Here is a 15417-nt window from a genome sequence, read left to right as displayed (position 1 = left end):
CTAAATACGGATGTAGTCCTTTCTCCCACAACATGATCTTAGGGTAGCATTTTGGGATATATAAGCCAACAGATTATTTATACACAACACAACCGGGACCTGACAGGATCTATGACTAACAAAAGAAGTTAATCAATGGGTTGACTATCTGAAAATTAAAAGCGGATACAGTTTTACTGTTACGTGTTTTCTCTTGCTTTATTTCATTGTTTGTTTCATTGGTCAGAATTACACTAAAAGTTTCGGTTTTTTATTTTAGGAATGCTGCTACCACTAAGAAAAGCCACGCCAGAGTCCCACCAACATCTCCTAATGAGAATACACATTTTTACATAAGAAGATATAAGAAAGCAGCCACCTGACTAGGAGGGTCTGTGCTGAAGGAGTTGAGTGAATTAAAAACTTCATCTGGCTTCTATTCCAGGAAGATGGGATAGACATACTTTTCCTATTCCTCCCACCTAGTACAAGTAAAAACTCCGGACATTCTATGTAAAACAAACCTTTGAAGATTCCGAAAGGTAGAGAGAGAAGGCAGGTCAGTCAGGGGCCTTGGGACTGAGGAACAACCCAGTGCTGTGTTTCTTTTTTGTTTGATTGTTTAATTTTTCATTTTATATCCTGGACTAGAAACTGCAGAAGCCAGCAACCTGGAAACATTCATGAGTGGGAACCTCAACAGCCTTGGGAGTAGCCTGTTTTCTGTAGCCATGGCGCTGGGAAAGGGGCAATCTAGCAAAAAAAAAAACCCCACAAAAAACAGCAGCAACAATAAAACCCTTAAACATTTAAATAACAACTGCTCTACTCTAGTCAAACATCCCAGGAAAACTGCAGCCCACCCTCACTCAGGCCAACAAAGCCCAAGTGAGAGCCTAGACCTCTACATTCACCTTCATCAGGCTGTGATAAGATGCCAGTAGTACTTGTAGGGAGCTGAGACATCGGCCCTTTTGGACCACACCAAGCACCCTCCACAGAAGAATCAGTAGAGACCATCTAGGAGTCTAGGCTTTTACTTCTATTCAGCAGGAATGAGGAAAATTGCACAGGTCAGAAAAGACCAAGCAGAGGATAAACATTTTCACCATCACACAGCAGCAAGTAAGGCCACCTACTTGTGGTATAAGTAGGAGCCTTGTGGGGAGAAGTCAAAAGGTATTCCTGTCCTTCTTTGGTAGGGTAGTAAAAGCCAAAACTCCCACACCTGCCTAGAAGCAAGGAATCCAGCTATGCCCCTTATGCATCAAAGGAGGCTGAGAGGGGAAACTGAACTCTACCACCAGCTGGCAGGAAAGTAGTGGTGCTCCTTTGCCTGTCTGAGGAGACCTCACATTACCTACATAGTAAAACAAATAGAATGACAACAGTTTTCTCAACAGAAACAGAGGAAGCTACAAGAAGGTGACACAACATTTTTCAAGTGCTGAAAGGAAATATCATGCTGTACATTAGATCTGTAGAATTTATTCGTCTCATAACTAAAAGTCTATACCACACATACACACAAATGGTGACTAGGGGTGGTGGTGAATGTGTTTATTAATTTGATTGTATCAATCATTATACAATGTATATGTATATTGAATCATGTTGTAAACCTCAAATGTATACAACTTTTGTTTGTTAAATATTAAAAAAAAATAAAAAATAAAAACAGTCAAACCAAAATTCTATATTGAGTGAAAATGTCCTTCAGAAATGAAGGGGAAATGGAGTCTTTCTCAGATGAAGAAAAGGTTACGTGCTGTATACTTCCATTTATGTAACATGTTTGAAATGACACATTACAGAAATGGAGATCAAATTAGTGTTTGTTCGGGGTTGAGAAGGGAGTGAGCATGAGAGGGAAGTGGGGGTGGTTAACAAATGACAATGAGGGTGGGGTGTGGTGGCGCACACCTGTGATACCAGCACTTTGGGAGGCTGAGGCAGGCAGATCACAAGGTCAGGAGTTCAAGACCAGACTGTCCAACATGGTGGAACCCCATCTCTACTAAAAATACAAAAATTAGCTCTGTGTGGTGGCTACTTGGGAGGCTGAGGGAAGAGAATCGCTTGAACCTGGGAGGCGGAGGTTGCAGTGAGCCGAGATCACACCACTGCACTCCAGCCTGGGTGACAGAGCAAGACACTGTCTCAAAAAAAAAAAAAAAAAAAAAAAAAAAAAAAGGGCAGCGAGAAAATAGCATTGCACTGAATCTTGAATATTGTGGTTGGGATGGTTGGGATGTTATACTGTAGATATACAAGACGTTGCCACTGGGGAAACAGGCCAAATCATGGAATCTCTTTGTATTGTTCTTTACCACTGCATTTGAATCTATATCCTTTAAAAAATGTCTAATTTAAAAAATCTTATAGAGACGTAGTCTCCTCTTTTATCCTGGGACAGGGATGTATTATCCTGTTTGTTCCTGGAGAGATGTATATTCTGTCTGCATACACTCTGAAAATGCACTCTGAAAAGCAGAGTATTTCTAGCCTTGTTCTTCAAAGTATTCTCGCATTCTAATATAGTGCCTATGACAGTCCTATATGCATTTGTTGAGTGACTGAATTAAGGAAATGATTAATGACAAAATTACTGTCTTTACAATATTAAAGTGAGTCCTATTATCACATAGGCAAATCTCCTGAGCTAGACAGAGCCAGCTTACTCCATCTTCCAAACGATAGTCTTCCAAATGACAATGACCATAACACTTCATCCTCCCTTTCAATATTTTTTTCTCAACTCCTGGGACTTTATTCATTCTCCACATGCAAGAGATTTTTCATACCATTAAGCAATATGGTATTTTATTTTGAAGGTGCTCTAATTTGCCAATATCCCAGATAATCTGAGACTCTCTAACTGAGCATCATAGGGAAGATACAGTCTTAGAATACGGAGCAGAGTTAGACTATGGTCTTCCTTCTATATTTTAACTATATACTTATTAATATTTTATTTGCTAATAGCACAAACTTATTTTTTAAGAACAACCTAAACTTACTCATAATCGAAAAGTTCAGAAACACCTTTGACATTAAAACCATGTCAAAAATAGAATTGCATAATGTATTAAGTAGCAAAAATTTCATCCCTGAAGATAAACACTCTTAATAATTTCTTGTTTATACTTTCAGAAACTAAATGTTTGTATGCTGGTAAATGTGCATATCCTACGTACATTTAAATATATATTTATAAATATATTTAAATATATATTTATAAATATATTGAAATAAGTAAAAATATATTTAAATATGTAGTAATATTTGAATATTTATTTGTATAATACATATATTTATATTATATTTCCATACCAATTTGCACAACAACAAAAAATTTGCTGAGAAACCTAGTAGAGGTAAACAACATCATCCCAAAGGAGGATGCATGTGGCATGACTACCTAACATTTACCAAGTTTCCTTAATTGCTAAGTGTATGCATATAAGTATCTGTATGTACGTATATAAATTTTCTCCACAACCTTACGAAAAGGGTACAATTAAGATCCATTGTGTTATTTTTACATATGAGTAAAATGAGTTCAAGAGATATTAAATAAATAGCATATGGTGTCCCATGTGGCATATAGTGGTTACAATGTTAACCTCCTCTAATAAGTTGGTACAAGGTTATAGAAATTAAATGACTTAGAAACCTGTTCCAAAATGAAAAAAAAATAATAAGGAAGCTAGTGACTGGATAATTCCCGTGCCTATAATATGCAAAATAATTTAAGGAAATTCACAAAAGTTTAATGCCTGTCTTAGGTCAAAGATTATAACTATTTTCATTTCTTTCTTCATGCTCATTTATATATTTACCGTATATATGCACAAGTGTTTTAATAAGAAAAAGTATAAAATCTATAAAGAAGTCAAAATAATCTTAAATTTTATACAACATTTAATATATGGCTTTTAAAATTTACTATTCCATATAATAATGAAAACTCAGAAAACATTTTAAATGCAAAGCTAAATGGGAATTATACAATACATTCTACATATTTCATATGAAGGACTAAGTAGCTATTAAAAGGACTGTTAAAAAAAATATTATTGACTGATAAAGTACTTAAACAACAAGTAGAACTTTAAAATATCAACAATTATTTCTACTACTTCTGGCAAGTTTTTGTTTCAGTAAAAATCTAAATAAATATGTAATAGAATACAAATATGTAATATATATGTATTGCATATACATATATAAAATATGTACTTGTTAAGCATGGATTCATATGTTTGGGTAGTAATAATATAAATAATTTTGTTTTCTCATGTAAAATTCTGTTCTTTGCATTTGTTTTATGAGTATATATTGTATAATCAGAAAGCAACCAAAACTGCAAACTAATTTATCCGGCAATAAAACATATTAATGGAAAGTAGTGTTTCAACAGAATGAAATAATATTCTCTAAGGTGTAATGTTTTTTGTGAATATCATTTACATCGTTTCACTTTCATTTGCAAAATTGAGTCTCCCAATATGACACTGATCATAACGCTCTTTAAGCACTTGACCAGTATGCTATTTCCAGACTAAGCATGTCAGAATTGGAGAAGCAATATCCTCTTTGACATAAGAAGCTGTTATAGTTGAATGTTTAATTATCTACTTCTATCTTATATGCAGGAAAATATTTTTAACTCTGTAAATTTTTTATGTTGGAAATTCTCCCGTTTGCCCTCTTACCATTGCCATTGCAGGCATACCATCTATCCAGCTGTTAGAAGGCTTTCTTATGAAAGTTACTTTTTTAATAGAATGCATCTATTGCTTTGTTTTTCTTCTTGAACACTGAAATCCTGAGGACTAGGGGTGCTCATTAAGACTGAAATAGAAAATGAATGTGCTCTGCTTGCTAAACAACCATGGCATCTCTTTGTAAAGATTTTTTAAATATAAAAGACATACATTAGCCTTGTTTAGCTAAGTATCTGAAAAAAAAAATGACCCCCAGTTGAAATAACAAAGTCCTGCAAGTAAATACATAACTAAACTGTTCACTTTCCAAATGATAATAATCTGATAGCACATACTAATCTCCCACAGTGCCCTAGCACTAGATTATTTGATTAATTACTACCCTACCTGAAAGACAAATGCTTTGCCCTCCATTTGAGCTCTCCAATATACTCTAACTGCTAATTTCCACTTTTAAGTTCAAAGCTGTTTACTGAAGTCAGACAATTTTGCATAATGATGATTTCCTAGACCCAACACATTGGAGAGTCAGTGTTGGGTAATTATATCAATACAAAATAAAATTGTTTACAAACACATATAAATGATTTTGTATAACCTAGATATGGTCAATATCTAAAGTAGGAGATACTGTGATTCAGCAAATTTTTCAGTCTTATTGGATACCATTGGAATCTCAGTGGCCTGGAGGATGTTTCCTTCTTGTATTTTTGTATGATGGACTAGAGAATATTCTGTATTTTATAATCCTGAGTATCTCATGAGACATTTTATGCACACATTGAGAAGGGCATCTTATCTTGGTGTGGGATATGATGCAATGTGCCCTAAAGTAGGTTCCACAGTACACTAGTCTAGCATGATGCTCTAATGAAGAAGTGCTGCATGATGATATATGTCAGGAAGTACATTTATTTTATTTATACCCTCATACACACACTCATATTGAAGATTCATAATACATTTGTAACATCAAGAAGTTTTGATAGTAATAAACCTGTTTAACTTGCTTCAAACTCAAGTTCTCTAAATTTGTTCAAACATAGACCCTGTTTGAAATAATAAATTTTTATGTCCTACTGAAGAAATATTCTTTGGAACACAATTTAGATAATGTTATTTAAAAGATTTTACAACCAGGAGTGTGCAAATATCATATGAAATCTTGGTCTGCAGCAAACACTGACATCATTTTGTATATAAGAGCTTCTCATGAATTCTCATATAAAAAAATTGCTTGGTACGTTTTTTTTTTCCAAATGGTTGACAGCCCACTCATTTAAGGGGACAAAACTAAAGTTTATCCTTCTGACATCATCAACTTCCAAAGCATATTACCAACAAAAACCTGTGATAAAGTAGAAAGTACGCCAGATGTAGATTCAGATGTTAGTTAGATTCAAGTCCCAGTTATGCCTTGAGACCTTAAGAGAAACTGAGTGCTTTGGTTTTTTTTCATCTGTTAACTGGGGATGAAATCAATTGACTTTTAAGATTTTCTAAGGTTAGAGGGCAAAATGTTAAGATGTTATTACTCTTATAAGAGCCTCAGAATCTTATGCCAGGTACACAGTAATACACCAAAACAATGACGCAGCAGAGTTTGTAGCAGGAAGTATAATGGTTGCAGGGCAACTGAGTGAAGATATGGAAGGAGACCCTCAAATCTGTCTCCCTGAGGAGTTCTGAGTTGGGACTTTTAAGGGGATTGTGGAGGGTAAGGGATTGGAAAATTTGAGTTATTGATTGGTGGGGGTAAGAAGGATGAAATCATCAGAATGTGGAAACTGCATTCTTTGGTGAGACTGCTTCTTGTGGGGTCCTTCAGATCAGCTGATGTCAGTAGTTTTATTAGTACGTAGGGCCTAGAGAATATCTCAAACATTTTTGACAATGTCTAAGTTTTTATCTATAGAGCAATTAAGGGGAACTGTAATCTGTGAGAATATTTGCATAATTCTGGGGCAATAGGCACCAAACAACTGTGAGTAAGCAGGTCAGAGAATAAGCTGAACTAACAATTATTGCTAACGGTGCTGCAAGCTTGGTTTAGTTTTGTTTCTCCCCCTCCGTTCTTTCCTGATTAATTTTATAAAGTTTATAGGGACAATTTCACAACGTTAAGGGCAATCAATATTAAACTGAGTTCTATTGTAATTGCATTCTGAAGGAAGCTTCATTGGGCCAGAAAGTTTGCTTAACTAAAAGAAGTTCAAATTTCTTGTTTATGCCTAAAAACATTTAATTAGATTAAGACATAAGATTAAAATACATAATAGTGACCAATCTGAGGACATTAGGGGAGCAATAAAGGGACTCAGGGAGCTATCGAACCAAATGCCTTTGAGTATACAACCACATATTCTGCATGGCAACTTTCAACCCAAACCAACTATTGTCTCACTACTAATGGAAGATGGGTTCCAGTGCTTGGGATTCTAGTGAGAAATATCCCCTTGGATATGTACAAAATTTTAAAGAGAGAGAGAGAGAAACATTTTTGACCAAATGATGGATAGGAGAAAGGAGAATACATCTGATCTCAACACTTGAAAAAATTTTCTTAGAGAACAATCTTTCTGTGAAAGAATTACTTGTTTTCTAAGATCCCAGTTTGTTAGAGTGAATGATATTTGTGTAGTAATAGCAACAGAAACATGACTTTTGGATTTTCAATTTAAAAAATCAGGCTGGGTGCAGTGGCTCATGCCTGTAATCTCAGCACTTTGGGAGGCCAAGGCAGGTGGATCACCTGAAGTCCACAGTTCAAGAGCAGCCAGGCCAATATGGTGAAACCCTGTCTCTACCAAAAATACAAAAATTAGCTGGGCATGGTGGTACATGCCTATAATCCCAGCTACTCGGGGGGCTGAGGCAGGAGAATAGCATGGATCTGGGAGGCAGAGGCTGCAGTGAGCTGAAATCACGCCATTGCACTCCAGTCTCAGTGATGGAGTGAGAGACTCCATCTCAAAATAATAATAATAATAAATAAATAAATAAATAAATAAATAAATAAATAAATATTCAAATGAGAGACAAACACTGGTGCTTAAAGCAAAGTTATAGCAAGGAAAACAAATGTAAACTTTTAATTGAAGTAATGACATAGTTAAAAGATTTTAAGCATTAGATGGAAGAAGATAATTGAAAGAGTAAAAGAATGTTAAATGATCTTTAATAAAAGGGGAGTCAATTACACTGTCTAAAAGATTAATGAATTAAGAAGTAAATAAATGTGATAAGTAGATGTATGAAAATAAAATTATAATGAACCTGGGAGGTGGCTGAGGAGACAAAATAATGACTAGGGAAAGTTATCAAAATTCTTCATCTTATATAAAGTTACCTAAGTAGACCTTAAATTTGGTAACATTAAGAAATAAAGTGATGAACATATATAGAAACTCACCAGAAGAATTACAACAGAAATTCTCAAAATTAACTACCTCTAAGGGTGAGCCAAAGATAAACAACTTTTCATTTAATACTCAAGTGTATTGCTTGCACATTTTGTGCAGACTTAATTTTAATTAAAAAATTGTTTGCCCACTTGCAGATTTGGATCATTTGAGGTAAAAGTATTTTTATCTCTTTTTTCTCCTCTCTTACTGAAATATTTTCCTAATTACCCAGCAGCCTCAACAGACTGTTTTTGTTTTGTTTTGTTTTGTTTTAACCATCCTGCATAGGTTTATCGACCTTTGCCTGAAATTGAACCATATCAATTGATGCATCGCGCCCCTGCTGAGTGAGCTGCTGTTTTCCAATTCTGCACATAAAAACTTCCAGGGCACGTGGCAATGGTAGGTATTAACAAACCTAGCAGAATCCCTCTGAGTTCCGCTGGGATTCAGGAAGATACTCCAGGACAGAGAAACACTTTTATGTACTTGATCAGAAATAAAAGAAAAAGACTAACAAGAATTCAATAATGGAAAACATAAATCACCACAAAAGTGTATTAGAATATAACAGCAACAATTTATAAAATAACAACAATTATAGCTGTCATTTATTGAGTTCCTGTACTGTGTCATTGTACCTGGTAATGGATGTTTTTTATATGATGTATGCCACACAGACACACACACATACACACACACTCATGCACACGACTTTAAATTTTTCAAACTCTGTAATTAATATCTTGATATTTGAATATTACCGAAAAAGTTCATCTGAGATCATATAACTTTGTTAAAAGCACTCAGCTAATAAATTCCAGTCTACCTGGCTCTATTAGGAGCATTGAAGGGAAATAACATGAAAAGACATGGAACACATGGACCAAAATAAGAAGAAATAGTATTATCACTCATTCAGATGCTTGGCAAAAACTTGGCACCTACACCAGCTTTGCTCTTTTCTTCACCCTCTACATCCAATCAGCAAATCTCATGAGTTCTACCTCTGACATACAGCCAGGATCCTGCTACTTCTCATGTCTCTCCATGGCCAGTATCCAGTGAGAAGCTTCCATTGCTTCCCTTCTAGGCTTTAACAACTACCACCTCGGCCGGGCGCAGTGGCTCACTCCTGTAATCCCAGCACTTTGGGAGGCCGAGGCGGGTGGATCACCTGAGGTCGAAAGTTCGAGACCAGCCTGACCAACATGGAGAAACCCCGTCTAAACTAAAAATACAAAATTAACCAGGCGTAGTGGCTCATGCCTGTAATTCCAACTACTCAGGAGGCTGAGGCAGGAGAATCGCTTGAACCCGGGAGGCGGAGCTTGCAGTGAGCCGAGATTGCGCCATTGCACTCCAGCCTGGGCAAGGAGAGCGAAACTCTGTCTCAAAAAACAAAACAAAACAAAAAACAAACAAACAACAACAACAACAACAACAAAAAACCACCACCTCATTTATTCCCCTGCTTCTACTCCTGCCTCTTCTCCCATCCAATCTTTTTATTTTTTCCCATCCACTCTTTATAAGGCATGTAGAATCAACTTTTAATTATGTAAATCAGAAAAGGTCCTCTGCTTAAAATGGCTCAAGACTTTCTTTCTGCACTTGTAATAAAAACTTACACTTTGTCATGATTCATAAAGCTCTATGTTGTTAGTCTCTCCTTTGCTCACTAAGTCCATCTATGTCATCCTTCACATATTTCCTTGAAAATATTTAGATATCTTTCTACAGAGGTTTTTGTTTTTTCCTGTGAATTTCATTTTGGAAAAGGAAGCACCAAAATCACCGCATGATGGAGATCCAATGGCACAGAGAAGGCTGGTTGATCTTAAAAAAAGAATATTCTGGAAAGCACATTTGAACCTGAAAGAGATATCACATTCTTACCCTAGTCTGCTTTCCATAAGCTACTGCTCAGTGGGGGATATAGACCTCTCTGTAGCTGAAATCATTACTTCTGGCAACTCATTGAAAGTTTAAATCTTTTCCTATCCCTGCATTTACCATGTTACTGCCAATATGGCAGTAGATTCATCTTAGAGCTAACATCTAGAAAACTCCTAGAGGAGTATTTTTTGTTACTTGTAGGTATATTTAGATCACAGGTGTATTACCCAGAAACTAAATTTGGGTGTTTTAAATTACATTTTAGTATCAGCTAAGTCCCCCTGTAATCCACATCATGTGCTGCAAAGGAAATGAAGTCATAGCCAGAGGAAGCTTCCCAAAAATATCCTTCCAAAATGAATTTTAAACAATACACACATGGTTCTTAATTATTTTGTAATAATAAACAGCGATAGTACAGAGTCCCCAATTAACCTTTGGACTCCTTTTTGAGGTTTGTTACTCTTAAAGTACATCTGAATTCGCTCCCTGCAAAGAAATATTTTATAAGTACTCTGATATTTAGCTTCTCCTGTATCTCATTTTTAATCATGAATATTAAGATTATATTTAAAAATGGGATGGTTTCTAGTGGTTTTAATGTTAATGGTTATCTAGTTTTCCAAAGACAATGCTTAAATCACCCGTTAATAATCCACATTTCCTTGCTTTCAGGAGAATGTATGAGATTTCTGATCTCTTTGCACCCTTCAAATCAATTATCAAATTTACTTTTTATCCTGTTTAAAGTTCAATCATCATCCCAAACTTTGAATTTTCCTAACTTCTCTCTATATTTGTTTTTCCATAGTAATTAATATCTTCTAACATACTATATAATTGATTTATTCATTTGTTATGTGTATTCCTTGTCAAGCTATTCTAGAAACTAAACTCCATGAAGCCATGGTCTTTGGATGCATTGTATTCGGAAGTCTTTCCAGCAACCAGAAGACCGTCTGATACATGGAAAACCCTCAACAGATATTTTTGAGAAGTTTTTTTTAATCAAAAAATGTATTAGACAATTTTCAGGCTATGGGAAGAAGTTTTTCAAGGTATTTAAAGAAGGTATTTTTAAATTGTTTATTTCCCTAAATACACACAAAAGATTAACAAGTACAGGATTTAGATATTTTTCAAGCAATTTAAGAAATAGTACTTAAGCTTTAACTTCAAATGCTCTCATACAGAATTTCAATTTATAATATATTTGTCACAGAGAATCTAGTCCTCTCTCCTCTTCTGCTGAACTCTGTGCTAGATACTCTCCTGATTCTGATGTTCCTGTGAGGTACCTGCCCTGACAAGAGTTGTAGGTGAATTACACCTACTAACACCTTTGGGCTCCATGGGCTGTTTATCAACCTTCTTCTGGAAAACAGTAAGGCCCTGAAGTTTCAAGTCACCTTCACTGAATGCCCTCTGCACCAGACAAAGGGCATAAAGAGTCCCCATCAACCTCACTTTGTATCATGCTCTTCGTTTCCTCATATGGTTTATACCTTCCACCATTTCCTCTATCTGTGTGCTGCTCAAAATGTGGTTCTTGCAACAATGTTCCTTCTAAAAACTCTAGTATCAAGAAGATGGGACTTGGCTCCATACATTTTAATATATTCCCCACATGATGCTTAAGAAATCAGATATTTCAGAACCAACTACAGTATTCTTAAATCCAAAAGGACCTACGTTCCAGTAAATACAAAATCAAGTGACTTATGAATCAAAATCAGGTGGATTGATTTTTTTCAACTCAATGTGGCATTAAAACATACATGTCAAAATATGTGGCATGAAAACATATTTGTCAAAAAGTAATTTAAAAATAGTTAGCCACCCAACCGAATAAGCATACTCTTATCCTTATTTTCACCTACCATCTTCTCATACTTCACTTCCTCATCATGAAAATAAATTGGAAAATGAAATGAAAATGAAATTCTTTTCATTTTCTAATTCATTTTCAGTATGATGGATCTCTAGTATGCAGGGATCTATAGATAACCCTCCTTTTTTTGGTTTGTTTATTTTTGGTTTTGTTACTGTTGTTTTATATTCTATCTATAATCATGTTGGGGATGCCATAACAAAGTGTTAGAGACAGAGTGGCTTAAACAACAGAAATTTATCTTCTTATGGTTCTGAGGCTAGAAGTTCAAGATCAAAGTGTCAGCAGGTTTGGTTTCTTCTAAGCCTTCGTTCCCTGACTGTGGTTGGCAGTCTTCTTCCTATGTCTTTATGTGGTCTTTCTCTGTACCTGCATACAGATTTCCTGTTTTTATAAAGGCATCAGTCATATTGGACTTGGACCCACCATAATAATTTCATTTTAATTTAAAGACCAAACACTCTCCAAATATACAATTTATACATGGAAGTCCTAACCCCTCATAATTATGTGGTATGTGGTATGAGGGGTTAGGACTTCCACGTATAATTTTTGAAAAAACACAATTTTGTCCATAGAACTCCCACCTTTCACTAACAAGCTTGCAGTTAATGGTTTGTCACAACTATTTTTTCCAATATCTGCACATCTTTTCCCATTGCCTTACTATCACAGTAACAGGGAAAATCCTAACTGATGAATCCAACTTTCCATCTTCTGCTGGACTGCATCTAAGTAGCTCAGTGACTTGAAAGAATTTGATAAAGATGCAGATTGATACCATGATGAATTATCAGATTATAATTTTTGCAGCCCTCTCCTATAAAACTTACAAGCTTACTAGATTCTGTACCCATTCTCTCTTTCTATGTTATCATGAAAGAATTACTTCTTCATATCTAAAGATAACAGTTTTGTGTTCTTGATGTTTAACAATCTCATTCTTATTTTAATATTTTAATTCAACTTTCTTTTATCTAGCATCCTGTTTTCATGAGGAGTTTCATAATTAAACATGTGTAATCCCTTCTTATGTAAAAAAAAACTTATTAATATTTAACAAATATCTATTTAGCCCCGTGTGCCAGACAGTCTTCCAGGCATGGCAATGCAACGCACCATTGTGCAAGACACAATGACCACTCCCAAATAATTTACATTCCATTAGAAGGAAACAGCTAACAAAACCAAGTCATGTATGAGAAAATGTATGACAAAGCATTAAATAGTGTATGGAGGAAAATAAAAGTGTGTAAGGGAAAGAAATAAAGTGCACTATTAGGGAGGATGGTTGAAGATGTTATCCGAGGAAGTGACTTTTTAGGAAAGATTTGGATTAGTTGAAGGAGTGAGCCCTTCACTTCTTTAGAACATTCCAAACAAAGGAAATAGTGATTTCCCTCAGGAAATGCTCTTGGAATGCTTAAGGAACAGCAGTCAACTGCAACAATGAATGTGAGAAAAGGATGTCCCAGATATAACTGAGGGTCAGATAGTATAGCACATTATGAGCCATTGTAAAGATTTTAAATTTGGCCCCATATGTGGTAGAAGGTTAAATATAGTGTGCGTTTTTCTACATTTTTATGATTATATATGACATTGGCAATACTTTGAAACTATATACAGGAAATATTTTATCTCTATTACAATAACACACATATATGTATATGGGTATGTGTGTATATTTTGTTGTACAAAAATCTTTTATATGTCTGGTTGGATAACTCTTTTCCTTTGTTAGAAATATGAAGAGTTGTACTATTAATTTTTCAATGCTAATCCACTAAAGCATAATTGAAACGCTTATATTTTAATACTTTTTTTATTCCATTGACTACTCTCTTTCTGATTTTCTTTTTTTTTTTTTTTTCTTTTTAGACGGAGTCTCAGCCACCCTGGCTGGAGTGCAGTGGTGCGATCTCAGCTCACTGCAAGCTCCGCCTCCCGGGTTCACGCCATTCTCCTGCCTCAGCCTCCCGAGTAGCTGGCACTACAGGCGCCTGCCACCTCGCCCTGCTAATATTTTGTATTTTTAGTAGAAACAGGGTTTCACCATGTTAGTCAGGATAGTCTCGATATCCTGACCTCGTGATCTGCCCGCCTTGGCCTCCCAAAGTGCTGGGATTACAGGTGTGAACCACTGCACCCAGTCATCAGGCCATCTTTATGCACTGTAGAATTCAAAATGCAAACTAACTTTACTTTTAGTGGAAACATTTTTTAACTTGGGCGTTAACTTTCAGAGGCCCAAATCCTTTCTGATTAAAAAAAAAAAAAAAAAAAAAAAAAAAGTCTATTGCCAAATCGTAAGCATTCAATGAAAAATAAGTTCCATATGCCATTTCTATGAGTGTCCATATCAGGTATGAGGTCATGGGGTACTGTAGAAATTTAATCTAGAAAAGGGCATGGCACAAATAAGTAGAGAGAATCAATATCAGCTGCGTCTGAAATGGCTCCCAGTTGAGCATCTGAGTGCATTCAGTTTTGCTTGTGACTGCACTTACATACTTTTCCTATAATATTTGTCCTTCCCCTATTGTCCCATTCTCCATGACAGATATCAAATAACATAAACTCATTTGGAAGAAACAATAAGTCTTATTTTATAACTAAACATTAATCTGCAAATTATAGCATTTGTTTCCTGTGTTGGTTCCATAAGGAATATCCTAATAGACTCATAATAGACTGCCATTAACTCATCAGCAAAAAGTAAGGTGCCTACAGTAGAATAAACTATTATATTACAATTAAGTAAGTCCAGTGGACTCATTGGTACTTCCACAAAATTATACTCAAATGCTTGATTATGAAAATCATTGAAGAGGGACCATAATTAAAATATCTCTGTCTCTAGCAAGGAGGAATGCTTCCAGAAAAGCAATATGGCTTTCATATACAAACTTTTTGTTTTATGATTCAAAAACTATTGTCTTCTCAAGTGGGAAACAATTTTGAGAGCTTACAATGCATCAAGCATTTGTAAATTGCTAATGTCAACCAAATTTAAAGCAGTGCTTTACCAAAGGAGAAGAACTTCCAGTGATGGCAAATAGATGAACATTTAGCATTTACTCTATGTCTGTGGTGAGAAGTAAGCACAGGGTTTGCCAGATTCCACAGAATCTATGATGGTTAGAAAGCAGAGGTTAAGGAAGGTTTTCAAGAGAAAGCAAGAGCTGGACTCAGGATTTGAGGATGTGCAGGATTTAAAACACGTGTAGTGGTTATATTTACCACTCAAGCATGGTTGATGAGATGAACCCTAATATCTTTCAGGCAGAGAAAGTCAGCATGTTGAAGTCACAAGAGAGAGGACATGCAAAGTGGGCTAAGAACAGGGAGTTTATTCTGAGAAGCATAGAGTGTCAGTGACACATGGGTGAGGAGACCCTGGATAGCCAAGCAGGGCATGGGAATGCACATGGGGCTAGTTCTGAGGAGTGGGAGTCTATGCTGTAATCAGTGAAGGCCACTAAAGAATTGTAAGCAGAAGAATGGCAGAATC

The 15417-nt window shown here is 35.6% G+C and overlaps 2 long non-coding RNA genes across 3 annotated transcripts in view; one reads left to right on the top strand and one right to left on the bottom strand.

Moving 5' to 3' along the window:
- Window positions 1-672, top strand: part of LOC123571920 (uncharacterized) — a 112789-nt gene extending 112117 nt beyond the window's left edge. For both annotated transcript variants that reach the window (XR_010584876.2, XR_006696248.3), the window contains exon 3: window positions 260-672. This is a non-coding gene — a long non-coding RNA (uncharacterized lncRNA). The remainder of the gene's footprint in view (window positions 1-259) is intronic.
- Window positions 1-15417, bottom strand: part of LOC123571921 (uncharacterized) — a 508559-nt gene that overhangs the window by 114276 nt on the left and 378866 nt on the right. The gene's annotated exons all lie outside the window — the stretch shown is intronic.

The sequence above is a fragment of the Macaca fascicularis genome, chromosome 2, assembly GCF_037993035.2.
Source record: "Macaca fascicularis isolate 582-1 chromosome 2, T2T-MFA8v1.1".
NCBI lineage: Eukaryota > Metazoa > Chordata > Mammalia > Primates > Cercopithecidae > Macaca > Macaca fascicularis.
The sequence above is the reverse complement of the archived record's forward strand: the minus strand, read 5'-3'. Positions and strand labels throughout refer to the sequence as shown.